The following is a 12,766-nucleotide window of genomic DNA, read 5'->3' on the forward strand; positions in this document are numbered from 1 at the left end:
CATTCCGTTGATGATAGAGATGAACAGTGACGAAGATGAAGAGCAGGAGTAGGAGCAGAAACAGGAAGTAGCAGCAGATAGTGTAATAAGTGATGACGCAGGCCCGGAAAGTGCTGAAATAGATAAAGTTGAGGTAAGTCCTCTACCTAGAAGATCAGGTAGGAAAACTAGACTACCTGAAAGATTGAAAGGCTATGCTTTAATGTCCAAAATTTTAAACATTGTAGAACCTTCAAATTATGAAGAAGCAAGTAAATCAGATGAATGGAGGGCTGCAATGCATGAGGAAATTGAATCAGTATATAGAAATCATACTTGGGATTTAGTTGAGTTGCCTGAAGGAAAAACCCCTATAGGTTGTCAATGGTTGTATAAACCTAAGATAAATGCAGATGGGAGTGTAGTAAAATTCAAAGCTAGACTGGTAGCAAAGGGTTATTCACAGCAAGAAGGCGTAGATTTCGATGACACCTTTGCCCCTATAGCGAAACTAAATACAATTAGAATGCTAATCGCTTTAGCAACAAAACATAAATGGAAGCTACACCAGCTAGATGTTAAGTCTGCATTTCTGAATGGAGAATTAAAGGAAGAAATTTATTTAGTACAACCTCCTGGTTTTGTGAAAAAGGGGCAGGAGCATTTAGCGTGTAAATTGCATAAGGCACTCTATGGTTTGAAACAACCACCCAGGTCATGGTATGAGAAAGTTGATTCATTTTTTATACAGCATGGTTTTCATAGGAGCCTCAACGACCCAAACCTGTATACCAAGATAAATAAACAAAGGCAAATCATTTTGATTTCTTTGTATGTGGATGACATGATTATAACGGGAAATGCAAATAATTTGCTCAAAGAAATCAAGCAGCAAATGTCACAGGTATTTGAAATGAAAGACCTTGAAAATATTCATTATTGCCTAGGTTTGGAGGTGTGGAAAGATTCTGGTCAGACTTTTCTATCTCAAGGAAAGTATGCCAGAATCTTGTTGGAAAGATTCAGAATGGAACAGTGTAAAACAGTAGCAACACCATTGCAGCAGAATCTCAAGTTAAGCAGTGATGATAGCACAAAACAGGTGGATGCCACTTTGTATAGACAGCTAGTGGGAAGTTTAATATATCTCACGACAACTTGACCTGATCTGGCATATTCTGTTAGTGTGGTGAGCCAGTTTATGTCCAGACCACTTGAGAGTCACTGGATTGCGGCAAAATGTGTGTTGAGGTACCTTAGTGGTACTTGTAATTATGGTATTTTATACACTGACATTTTTTATATTACTTTAGCAGGTTATTCAGATTCTGATTGGGCAGGTGACCTAGATGATCGTAGATCCATCACAGGTTATGCATTTAGTATTGGATCCGGGGTTATTCCATGGAGTAGCAAAAAGCAAAGTACTGTAGCATTATCATCATCTGAAGCTGAGTACCAGGCGTTGTGTGCAGCAACATGCGAAGCCATCTGGTTGAGGAGATTGCTTAGCGATGTAGGCGAAAGTCAGAAAAAAGCAACCAGCATCAAATCTGACAAAAAGAGCACAATAAAGCTTGCATACAATCCAGTTTTCCATAAGAATACTAAACATATTGACACTGAGTTTCATTTTGTTCGAGAAAAGATACAGTCAAAAGAAATATGTGTGGAGTATTGTAATACTTGTGATAATTTAGCTGATATTTTTACTAAGCCTCTAGGACGAGTAAAGTTTGAATTATTTAGAGGGATGTTAGGAGTGCAAAATAACCCTTTCTCCATTAAGGGGGGAGTTAAAAATAATGAGGAAATGGTTATATGATTGTAATGTATCTCCTTAGTTTAGGATTAGTTCCTAGAGTTTAGGAGGTTGTTTACAACTACCTATTTTTCAGTGATGTATTTAATATTGTAATATTCATTTGATGTAATATAGAGTGAACAAGAGTGAGAGTCTCCTCTTTGTTTGAGTGCAGTCTCCCAGGTGCTGTACACACCTGTGAGGTGCAACTCCTTCATTTAATTCAAAGTGTGATTTTTATCTCGAACACCAACATAGACATCTCCAATACGAGGAAAGCATGAAAAATGCTTTCCTCGTCAATGCGATAATCACCACCTTTATGGCCCTGAATTTTCACGAATAGGAAAATCCCATAAACCATTGGCGGAATGTACCGGGGTCCCTGGTGGTTTTGGAAGCCAGCAAGAGGGGTGGGGAGTCTGATATTTAGTTGAGATCGACTTATCATTTTATTTTTATTTTTTGGTCAAAGTCGTAAATCATGGAACCACTCCAAACCACTTATAAACTGCAGATACTAGGGGGTTCCGTTATTTAATTTCAACCATCGATTTGGAGCGATTTTAATTGCCTGGAGTTACACTGTTGACCTTTGACTTCTCAATTCACGCCTAAAAGTGAATTGCTCACTATTCTGCCCATGAAAATTGAAGTGGGTTTCCTCTACATTATCATAGCATCATTTAATAGAAATATTGTAAAAATGTGGGATTGATTTCTTCTGTCAATTCAGAGTTGATTTCTTTGTAGAATCATGATCCCGAAGAGTTGCCTTCCTCTGGAAAATCCTCCACGAATGACTATGCAGAAATTTTTAGGTTTTATTATTATTATTAATTATCTTTTGTTGCGGGGAATTATCTCGCACGTATGTTATATTCAGAGACATCTTGCTTTATATACGGTGATATATGTGAAGTGTTTCGACAGATCGAGCACATATGAAAATTGGACTATGATGGGTTGTGAGCTAAAATTGGACTATGATGGAGGTTGTGAGCTATCTAATTGCGTCGGGTTTTCTGAATAAAGTATGGTGTGCTTTTAAAGCATAAAGTAGGGTGTGCGTTTAAAATTGTAATAAATTTTGGTTTTTGCTTTTAGGAATAAATAATGGTCGTGTACGTAGGCATTTTAAAAGTATGGTTTGTTTCTAAAGTATAAAGTATAGACTAGATGTATAGTTGTAAAATTAATAAAAAGTAAACAAAGCATAAAATATGATAAGTGTAAAATTAATAAAAAGTTAAAAGTGAGTATGGTTTGTTTTCAAAGTATAAAATACTAGTATAGAATAGAGTGTAGGTGTAAAATTAATAAAAATTAAAAGTGAGTATGATTTGTTTTTAAAGAATAAATATCAGTGTAGAGTAAATGTGTAGGTGTAAAATTAATAAAAAGTTAAAAGTGATGTAAGTATAGGCACTCTACAACTCAATATAGAGATGTGTATGTATAATGTAAGTATAGGCACTCTACAATCTAATATAGAGTAGATGTGTAGGTGTAAAATTAATACAAAGTTAAAAGTGATATTAGATGTGTAAAATTAATAAAAAGTTGAAAGTGATATCATGGATGAGTGGAAACAAGTAGATGTGTAGGTGTAATGAAAGTATAAGCAATTTACAACCCAGTATAGAGTAGATGTGTATGTGTAAAATTAATATAAAGTTAAAAGTGATATTGAGGATGAGTGCAACCATTTAAATGTTGCTCAATTAATAATAAAAAGGTAAAGTAATAAAAATAGTAAAATTATGTTTATTATTTTTTGATTTTGTTATTAACTTGAGAATAGTACCATGTCTTATCAATACCACATACCCAGAAACCATAACTTATTTGAAAACAAAAATAATTTATAACAATATGACAATATTCTATATTCACCACACTTTGCGATGCATATTATTAACTTGTGATAGACTCTGCTACAATATACCTTGGTCCAATACCATGGCTTATCAATACTACATGCTCAAAAACATAACTTATTTCACAATCAAAATATTTTATAACAATATGTTCAACCCCACTTTACCATGGATATTATTGACCTATAAATATACTTTGTTACAATACCATGGGCCAATACTATGGCTTATCAATACCAAATGCCCAACAAACATAACTTATTTCACAATCATAATATTTTATAACAATATGACAAGATGCTTAACCATGTATATGCACCCTCACTTTCCATTGATATTATGAATTTATGAATTGGTTTTGTTAGAATAGCATGGGCCAATACCATGGCTTATCAATACCACATGTCCAAAAGTCATAACTTATTTTATAATAAAAATATTTTATAACAATATGACAATATTCTTAACCATAGATATTCACTCTCACTTTACTACAAATATTATTAACTTCTAAATAGACTTTGTTACAATGGTATGGTGCAATACCATGACTTATTAATTCCACATACCAAAAACTTATAATTTATTTCACAATCAAAATATTTTATAAAATATTTTGTTTTAAATTTATAAAAATAATAATAATATTATGTACTATATTTTATATTTTATTTATTATTATGATTATATTAATTTCATTAATATGTTTTTTTTCCACTGGAAAAATCAGTAACTTTCATTAATATTGAAAATTACATAAGTAGATGCCGAGGCATTGCTGGTTTGTTCATACAAAATTCACCTCCTCAAGGTGTTATTCTGTAAAAAAAATTGCTCTAATGATGCATTGATCCTTGCACACCTCGCAGGGTGTATGGATTTCATGAAATAAGCTAGTATATGCAAAAAGTAAAATAGTTGGGGAAAAGTCAGACTTTTCTCCCTTTTTTCTTCTCAACCTTTCTCCAAATCCCCTGTGGCTCTGTGGGAGTTATGAGTGCTAATGCATTTTCAGCCACAGGTTGTGGGTTATCAGAATCTGATGTGTCTGATGTGTGTATGCGTTTATTTCTTCCCATGTCCATTTCTGCTCTTCTTGCCAAAGCTGCCTCTATATTGTCCTGTGCACCTGTGTCTTCTATAACTGATTCTTGATTCATCTGATTGTTCTCTTTTGGGTTGTCATATTCCATCTCCTCTTCCTCCTCATCATCTGGGGGAGGTTGTGGAATGTACCAACCTTTTGCTTGTTTTTCCGTTTTCTTTTTTCTGCGGTTGTCTTTTTTGCCTGCTGGACACGTACTTTGTAAGTGTCCTGTTTGTCTACATGTTCGGCATCAAAATGCAGTGTTTTCATAATCTAATACTTGTGTCCAGCTGCTCTGTCTATGCTTCAGCTGGATTTGGTCTGGTAGGCCTTTGCTAAGGTCTACTTCCACACATATTCGTGCAAAAGTGAATATTCTTTCCTCCATTCGCTAGGTGTCCATTTTAATGTAGCGCCCAATTGTGTTTCCAATTCCAGTGAGTACTTGCTGGTTCCAGAGATGTATTGGGAGGTTGTGTAGCCTCACCCACACTGGCATCTTTGTGACAACCATTGTGTTTGCATCAAATCCTGGGAACCATGGCGTGATGAAGAGTCCAGTGGACCCCCAAAACCAAGGCCCATCCTGTATTATTATATCTCTGTCTGCTGCTGATAAAAATTTCACAATAAAAAATCCCTTGGAGCATAGGTGTACTTCGCATTCCGTGGTCCAGTTTGTGTAGATCCAGATGAATAGATCCGCTGGTTTGGGCCAATAGCAGTTAAATCTGCATATTATTGCCTGTCTTTCGTATATGGTGCATTGCTGGTCTATTTCTGGTGTATTTATGTTGTATTCGGGAGTGTGTTCCAGCTGTTCCACTATGTATGGCCTTGCGTCCATACCTGTTTGGTTCGGTCCTGTTCCTTCTGTGTTTTTCCCCTGTAGGACGTTTTTGAAGGAAATGTTGCCTGGTTTTTTCCCAATTGAACCAGTGCCACTTCCTCCCGCCCTGTCTGAATTCTTGTTGTTGTTAGCTGCTCCTCCTCTTAGCCTCAGGTTGAGGATGATTGTTGACAGAGGTATTATTCTATATTCCCAGAGGTATTTTGTTTCTTGTAGTACTTTGCCCCCATGTATCAAGCTTTGGGCTCCGATGGGATAACCCAGCTGTTGCATAATAATGTCCTGCATTTCTTCTGCAGTATCTGTGTCTTTTACCCAGATTAAGTGCGATTTTCCTTCTAGGTTTTTTATAAAAACTTGAAATCTTTGATCTCTTACCAGGTTTCCAGGCAGATCTAACCCTGTAGTACTGCTCTGCTCCTTTTCCTCGCCTTGATACAGCTTGCTTGGTGTGGTAGCTTCCCGATCTGGCCTGTTAAAGGACCGTTCTACCGCGAGCGGGTCTGTAACTAGGGGTCTGGGCCGCTGCCTGTTCTCCATATCGCGGATCGGTGGATTTAATGCCCCTTTGGGGTTCCACGACATTTTGTTTTCTAGATCTGTATCATAACAATACGGATCCATGCTTTGATAAGCCATGATCTGAAGATTTTCTTCATACCTTGGATAGTGTAGGCGGAGGGCTCCATACTTGTTCCAAGCCGCTCCCTTATCATGCATTTTCTCGCGAGCAGCTACGGACTTTGGGCTGCTTGTTAAGTGCTCACTCTGAATACTTTCCCTCTGCTCCTCTAAACCCTTTATGCCTCTTAGGAGCTTTCCAGCTGTCTTCGTCGGCTGTGTGATTCCTGTATTCCCCAGATCTGGGCCGGATCGGGCGTCACAAACCAGATCTGCTGCAACTCTGAGAAACGCCATCGCTGTCGTCTCCGTTCGATATTGATTGAGATCCAGCTTATTTGTTGAAAGCAACCGAGAACAGTGATAACAATTACCCAGATCCGTCATGTATGAAAAAACCTGAGCCAAGAAAGAGTGGTTATACTGCAGTTTTTGCATACTCTGTTCTAGTTCTTGGAGCTGCTTTCCGATGGTAGATCCGACCCCCTTCCACAGGGAGAGATCTTGCACAGCGCGTCCCTCTGCCCGGCATCCCTCCGATTCAGCGCAGTGCCGATCTTTGAGAGCAGCAGCGAGGGCCTGACCTTCTGAAACTTGAATAAACGCCATCGCTCGAAACCCTCGTGCCCAATTTTAAAATCTATAACTAATCATGTTCGATAGATTATTTCAATGTGAGCTAGCATTATCCTTCGCAATCCATTAATATGTTAAATGAATATATATTATAACTATCTCAAAATACAAACCAAACTAATATATTAGATATAATTATATTAATATTATCATATTTCTTTTTATAAATTTAATATTATCATTGTATTAAAACTCTCATTCACTCATTTATTTACTTATTAATTTATATATATATATAAAAGATAGTGATACGAGACATGCATATATGATGGCTTCTGTATTATAATAGGGTGTAGATTTAGCACTTCGGATATAATAAGATGTTTCTCATAACGCATATTATTGGATGTGTTGAAACACAAACTTTGAAACCTAAAATATTTTATATCTTAAGATGGGTATAAATTAAGAATATAGATGTTTGAGAATATAAAAATAGCAGTTTTTTTTTAACTAATTTCTGTTTACATTAAATATTGAAATATGCAAGGATAACATTAAATATTGAAATATGCAAGGATATTATATGTTGTTATGTATGGGAATATGGTTCTATGTTACTAGAAATCAACTTTGCTAAGGTTAAGACTACATGATGCAAGAAAAGACTTGGCTCCATTATCTTAATCTCAACAATGATAGTACGGTATACAAGTTAATTCCATTATCTTAAGCTTAACAATGATATTATGGTATAAGAGTTTTCCTAAGATTAACAATGATAGTATGGTATATAATTTTTTTTGTAATATTATTTTGGTTGAAAATATTTTTTATCTTTTAACTATGATTTAATTTTTTTTATTAATTACTAAAATATGATCTTCTTTACATGTAAAAAAATATTAATAATTAAACTTAAAAGTGTGTAATAGGAGAAGAATGCTACTTTTATAAATATAATAATGTTGTACATAAAAATCTTAAACTTATAAGAATATAACTTAAATTGGTAACCCTAAATATTGTTGTACATATACCAACCTGCACTATGATAATAGCTCTAAATATCATATGCTTCTTCCAATTTTGGGAAAAAGAAGGAAAACCCAAGTTTAAAAGGTAGAAAAGGTTAATGAAAGAAAAGCCTTCTAAAATATTGTTTATCTCTTTCGGATATAATAAACCTGAAATGAAAAACGTAAAATATATATATATATATATATATATATATATATATATATATATATATATAATTACTTGGTATAAGTGTGAGAAACTATATCTAAAAAGTGAATGGGAATAATAAAATTAAAGTTCATAATTTTTTTATAATCTTAATATAGAAGAAAATGTAAATATAAAAGGAAAAGTAAACATAGAAGCGACACAAAAGCAAATAAAACAATGTAAAAAAAAGAGACATCATGAAAAACAAAGTTGATATATCAAATTCCAATCATATCTTATGTCGTATAAAAAGCCGTAATAAGCATTATGTTAACTTTCACTTACCAATAAAAGATATAGTATAACAACTACGCTTTTTATTTTATATACAACTATAATAAGCGTTAGGTTAGGCTAACTTATAGATAAACGGATAATGTACGAGAATTATAATATTTGGTTAATAGAAAAATGACCTTAAACAAACAAGAATGCACGGAAAAGTTGGTTTTTATTTCATCAATTTTTAATAAAAAATATTATTATTATTTAAGAAATAATTAATGAAATTTTATAAAGTAAATTTATTTTATTTAAAAGTGAATTTTTTTTTTAATATAAATATTTTCACATTATAATTAATCTTAAAAATTTTATATATATATATATATATATATATATATATATATATATATAATAACATTATTTTCAATTTTTATATTTCTCCATCGATCTTTTGTGATTTTGGTTCTGAACGCGAGCAGTGATCAAATTTGAACACATTAGAGCTCTTCAAAAGGCCTCTGGCACGTCACATACGTAGGAAGAAAATTTTACTAGTCAAAAAAAATTTAAAATTTGAATTTTGCCATTTTAAAAAGAAATTGGAATAATATTATATTTTTTTTTAAGAATGACAGTTAAGTTGTTAACCAGTCTAATTTTTTTTTTTTAAATTTCATTTTTTCTAAAATCCAAACTTTGAGAATTTAAATTTCCAACTGTCACCACTGAGTCTATCACAAATTACAATAGTTGAACTTGTAAATTTCCTTTCTCAACTAATGTTAAATCCCATTTCAAAAACAACAGTTTCTGAGTTGCTCCCAATTCAAAAACAACATTTTCCTTTTCAATTGCCTTTTCTAATTTGTGCCTAAAGCTTTCCATGCTAGCTTCAAATGAAATAAAACTAGATTCAAATGGAATAAAGCTTTCCATGCTAGCTTTTTCAGAAAGTCAGTGATGGTCGAGATTTGTGATATTAACCACTTAGGGCCAGCGAGTGTAGAACGAAGAGGAAAACATTTCGGAAACAAAGGTATTTCAGTGAAACACATTAGCTTGTTCCTATGTTGAATGGATGGATGAATTAGCTCGTTTCTCTGTTGAATGGATGGATAAGGTAAGAGAGATCTGAACTTTCTTCATATTAATATGAACAACAATTGGAATCTCTAATTTTTCTGGTTTCTGTTTCAGTAATTCATTTGTTATTTGTACGTGTTTCATTTCTTTGTCGATTTGTTTTTAATTTCTTGATCCCAGCATCCAGGGCAGAGCATTGGGTGCAAAGCGCCTAGTGAATAGTAAGAATACTACTACAGAGTCATATTTTTTTAAGGTACTGTATAGTGTGGTGTTTATTGATTTGATTTCTTTGTGAACAATAATTCATCTAATTATTTTCAAAATTGGTAAGGTGATTTGTTTGTTCATTTATTGTTTTCAGCGACTTTGTTGAGTGTGTAGGGTGGAGAGTTTCCTGTACAAAGGTTCTGGTGAGCATTGTTTCTCTGAAGCAATATCATTCTAAGGTACCTTCCCAACTTGTCTAGACTTTTCTCTAGACTTCTGCTCCTATTCTTCATGATTCCACTCCTATTGGTGCAGTCTGTTCAATGAGCAATTATCTCACGAGAAAGCTACATTTTTTTCAAATTCTGTCATTATTATTTTTATCTATTACTGATAAGAACCATTAAGGCTTAATAGCTTTTTGTTTGATAATGGTAAAAATCACCACAGCTTAATAGCTTTTCATTTATAAGTCTATGTGCTAAGCAATAGCAAGGTGTGGTTATACTATGTTTTAGAGTTTTTAATTGAGATTTGGTAAAACAATTTTTGTTGGATTATGTTATTTCAATGATCCATGTTGTTATATCATGTTTTGGAATTTTTAGTTAGAATTTAGCAAAATCATTTTTATTAGATTATATTTTTTATTTATTAATATATAAATAAATTATATATATATATCTATATATATATATATATATATATATATATATATATATATTCAATGAAAAATCAAACTATGATTCTAATAAATTTCTGCCAAACAAATTTGATAGAAAATATCAAAAAAACCCTGACAACATAGAATAGTTACACCAGCGCTTCACAATCAATAGTTGTAAGTGTGAGATGTTACAACAGATTCGATTTTGACAATTTTACTTGTATGGAATTGGAAGAACTGAGGTATTGAATTAAACATTGTGCTAAATATTGATATAGTGAAGTTATAAAAGAAACTTTGGTATGCACAGGAGAAGCAATCTATCATAAACATCTTACGAGCTAGAATGAAAGTTTGCCATACAACATTGCTGGAATTGGAGGTACTGTATTGAACAGTGTACCACATACATACATACGTGTGTGTGTGTGTGTATATATATATATATATATATATATATATGGAGGTACTGAATTGAACAGTGTACCATAAAGATTCTATCATTAAGTAAAACTGTTAATCTCGCAAAGTCTCAAACAACATATAAGAAACGACATGCTAAGCATTGGAGAATTATTACATTCGAACTTGGAACTGCTGTATAAAAGAAAAGTTCAATATATAAAAAATTGAAGCCTTTCAAACGCTGGAAATTGAAGATTTATAGAAGATCAAAAAGCATGCCTTGAGTTTAGATTAATTACCATATGCAACAATTATATATTCTATTGTAAATGTAGATTAGTAGGTCTTCAAGCTATTCTTGTTGGAAGTGAAGTCTAGTGAGAGGAAACACCAATTCCTACTCCAAATAGATTAGTACAAGTTCCTTCTCTAGGTGAATTAGTACAAAGACCAGGAAGTAATGATATAGCAAGATAAATGTCAAACCACAAAAGCAAAGGCAGCAAAACATTACAAAATATGCATGATAGAAAGTAGTTGTGGTAAGGGAATTCCTGGCCCCCAAGAGTGGAATTGTAAGTTGTTGAAATGAAACAGATAAAGAAGTGCAGAACTGCCATTTGCATGAAGTCTAGACAATAGAGAATTCAACAAACATGTTAAAAAGGGGCCATTCTTGATGTTGTAAGGCAAGGGAGAAGAGTTTCTTTTATCAAAGAAAAAAAAATGCTCTGATGTGGTAAGCATGCTTTTTTTTTTTTAACTTTGTGAGTATTATCATAAAGTTTAGTTTAGTTGGGTAACATTTAAGGAATAACTCTTTGGCTAAGGTGCTGAGTGTGGGTGAAGGTATTTATTCCACCAAAGATACTCAGTTAATTGCAGAAACTATTGGAAACTTGTTTATATGAGCAAAATGGCCCAGTTACTCCTAGAAACTTGAAGAAATCTGGCTATCTGAGCAAAATGGCCCACAGATGGAAAACATGTCCTATTGGGGAAGTTGAATTGATGTAAAATATATCCATTCCTTATAGCAACAAGGAGTTCCATCTCCTTAGATACTTTATTCAAATGCCACATCTATTTTACTCGTCGTTCGAAAATTACCAAAAGCACTCTTTCAGTCCAATGTAGCATGTTTGTAATTACAAATCCCATTAACCATAGTTTGATCATGCATAGAAAGAATTTCCTTTTACTATTTGGATAACATTGTATTTCTTACACATATTTTCTTCACTACTCGTATCAATTTAATATAGCAATTTCCTATACCACATCAAATGACTCTTGGCACAGTGGAATTTGTACTGTGAAATCATCTTGTTGAGGCTCTTCTGCCCCATGTTTTCTTCAACTGCATGTTGAGATGTAAAGTTTTTCTTTCATCTAAAACTAATTCTTTTTTGGATGTTCTTACACCAATATATGCTTAATATAACAATAATTCAAAGATAGAAAACATAACATTTGGCGAACATAAATGTTATGAACAGAGTTGGCTTATCACTTGTTAGTTACAATGCGTATGAATTGTACGATGAATATTAGACTTGCAGATGTGTTGGAAGGGGTTATTGTTCTTGATAAACTGGAATATCTTGTAGCTTGCAACATTGTAAAGGCATTGGAAATCAATAGTATGTTGTCTTCGAACTCAACATTAGTTCCAAACTATTACCGATTCACCATGTGTTAAAAAAAGAAATTTGAAGATAATTTACTATTGTCAATTGAATTGCCTTTTTTTTTATGCTTTTCATTATGGAAGGGCGGCCTGAATGTGCGCCCTTCTAAATAAAATTAAGACCTACCTTCAAATTTGATCACTGAATGCGAGGTAATCCTATCACAATTGGTATTTCATTGGAGTAGAATAAAATTAAGAGAAATCAAAGTCTGCCATTTCACCAACCACAATTTCGAGGGGCGTTGTCTAGCGACGCCACATAATAGCCTGATTGTCAGAATTTTGTGAATCAAATTTCAAAAATTTAGAACGTTGGAATAGTGAAAATAGATTTAGTATTATAAAAAAAAATGAAGTATTTAAAATTTTGAAATTTGAAATATTGTTTCAAATTCTCAAAAATTTCTGCTAGATTTTATCATAATCTTGTCAAAATTTCTATTATTTTCTAATTTA

Source organism: Pinus tabuliformis, chromosome 5_2 (assembly GCF_031772625.1).
Source record: "Pinus tabuliformis cultivar Carrire ecotype Pingquan chromosome 5_2, CPIR1, whole genome shotgun sequence".
Lineage (NCBI taxonomy): Eukaryota > Viridiplantae > Streptophyta > Pinopsida > Pinales > Pinaceae > Pinus > Pinus tabuliformis.